General features: G+C 45.6%; 1 long non-coding RNA gene across 1 annotated transcript; it reads right to left on the reverse strand.

Moving 5' to 3' along the window:
- Positions 1 to 201: 201 nt before the first annotated feature.
- LOC115385600 (uncharacterized) lies at positions 202 to 2,245 on the reverse strand. Its single transcript, XR_003931154.1, has 3 exons — positions 1,114 to 2,245; positions 949 to 1,021; positions 202 to 871 (listed from the first exon to the last, which is right to left on the reverse strand). It is a non-coding gene; the product is annotated as an uncharacterized LOC115385600 (long non-coding RNA).
- Between the last annotated feature and the right edge of the window lie 283 nt (positions 2,246 to 2,528).

Consider the following 2,528-nt stretch of genomic DNA (forward strand, 5'->3'; position numbering starts at 1 on the left):
GATTAAAGAGGTATAAAGTTCTGTGTCTTAAAAGTTTGAATGTTAAATTTTAATCAAAGTTAAATTGATATAAAAGTAATTTCATATAATGTCATGCTAAAACAGCGTTAAAGGCAGAATATTTGTGGATACACCTAAAAATAAGAGAGCAATGTTGATGTAAAATACACATTTTATTAACTGTTCAACAAGATTCAAACTTAAACATTCACAACAGAAAATAGAATAAATGTGTTAACCAGCGCACAGTCTGACATTGCAACGAATAAAACAACAAAATTGTGTCCATTTGTCTTGTTTGAAGAGACAGCAAACAGAACTGAAACCCAACAGATCCACATGAGCAAGCATCAGCGACAGTGGAAAGGAAAAACTCCCTGTTAACAGGAAGAAACCTTTGCAGAACCAGGCTCAGAGGTGGCGGCTTTCTGCTATTCCGGTTGGGCTTCAGGGACAAAGAAGAAAATGCAGTAGTGGCTCGTCGTGCCTCCCAGATCAGTCAGGACAGCTGTCCTCTTCTGAGTCCTTCAAGAGTCAGACTGAGTTCTAAATGTCCAGCAGCTCAGACCAGTTGTTTCCTCCAGATGAAGCTTGTTCCGTCCTTGGCTGGACGGCTGCTGCTCTCACAGCTCTTGTCCATGTTGTGGGAGAGGCAGAGAGAACAGGAGACCCAGACGGAACCCTGCTGTGTGGTTGAGTTGTTCATGATGGAGGAAACAGGAATCAGTCCTCCTCTTCATCAGCGCTGCAGAGTCCCGTCACTTTGATGAGGAGAGACTTGCAGCAGCAGCAGCAGCAGCAGCTCCACAGTGAGGCCGTCAGCATGGAGGCTCCTCTGAGGTGAAGGTGGAGGGCAGAGGGAAACACCATCCTGCTGACAGAAGGTGGATGTTAGTGGGAGAACAAGACACATTCAGAGGTTCCATCTTCAACAAGTCCATGAAATACCTCAAGACGCTGCAGTGCTGGCCCACGTCAGGACTGGAGCTGAAGTTTGTTCCTCTTGGTTCAGTCAGAGTGTCTGCAGACAACAAGGCAGGACATACAGAGGACAGATGAGTGAGGATTCATGTGGAAACGATCTCACTGCATGTTTCAATATTGGTGAAGTACCTGCAGCTGCTCTGAGAGGACACATGGGGACTGACTGGAGGATGTCTGGTCTGGACATCCAGCAGTGTCCTCAGAGCAGCAGGACGTCTTCTGCTCTCAAGGGAGAATGAAGGCCGGCAGTGCGCCATCTCGTCTCACACACTGGAGAATGTCTGATGGTACCAGGGACGTCCACGTCTCTCTCATGTCCAGCAATGATGACTGCTTTATGGCTGATGGACATGCTGGGACTAAAGACAGTGATGCTCTGCAGGACCTGACAGGTGAATCTGACAGGCACTCTTGGAGACGGCTCAGACAGGTGACTCAGAGGACCCCACAGTGGACAGTCTGGAGGTAGTCCAGCTCCAGTCCTCAAAGGGGACTGAAGAAGGATTCAAACTACTGGGCAGGTGTTAGTTACACCACAGAGCATGTGACTGAATGAAGCTCTAACCCAGAAGAGTGTTGTGGCCTGTGCATTCACCAACCCTGACCCAGACCCACCCAGATGATGAATGCACAGGCCAACAGAGTTTTAGAAATTAAACACTAGATTTAAATATTGTCAATTAGAAAGTGGGGATCTCAATGCAATACTCACCTCAAGAAAAACATTGTTACCTTTGAAGATTTTCACACACCTTCCCTAATGCATGAACGGTCAAACACAGAACTGAAACATCAGAAAAATGTTATTCACAGTGAAGGAATTCAATTCAACAATCATTTCAGGAAAAGCATGATTACTTCAAAATATGTTTTTCACATACCTCATTCATATGCTGTCAAACACATCATTGAAACAATAAAATAAAAAGGTTAGGCATGATTCAGTTCTGTTAATTAACAAAGGCCTTACCTCATCAGCCACCTACAGTCTTAATGGACAAAGACACATGATTACAACACTGATCAGGTCACTGAATGGAATGAAGACATCCGAAGTCTTTCTCTGCTTCACACTTTGCTGAAATTCAGGACGCAGTAAACAGGGTTATGGTAGCTGTGATATGTTCTCAGGACACCAGACTGGACACAGTGGCCGGGCTGTGAAATGAAAATCAGGTCCAGCAGTGTGTTCTTCTCTGTGGTGGAAGCAGTGATGAGTTGAGCATAACCTCTGGTCTGAAACAGCTCTAGAATGGGCTTCTTGGCTGTAGATGAAAGGTTTTCATTAAAGTCTCCACAGACAATGATGGGCTGACAGTCGAGTATCTCCAGAGAGTCCAGAAAGCTGCTGAGATTAGCCAGGAAAGAAGTCACGTCATAGTTAGGAGGTCTGTACACTGCTGCGATGATAGCACTCACTGGAGCATCAAGCTTCAAGGCCACAAACTCAAGATCAGTGACATTCAGCAGATACTGCTTCTCTCGAGCTTGGATGTGGTTTCTCACATAGATGGCTACTCCTCCACCACCTCTGCTGGCAATCT

The sequence above is a fragment of the Salarias fasciatus genome, unplaced genomic scaffold (assembly GCF_902148845.1).
Source record: "Salarias fasciatus unplaced genomic scaffold, fSalaFa1.1, whole genome shotgun sequence".
Lineage (NCBI taxonomy): Eukaryota > Metazoa > Chordata > Actinopteri > Blenniiformes > Blenniidae > Salarias > Salarias fasciatus.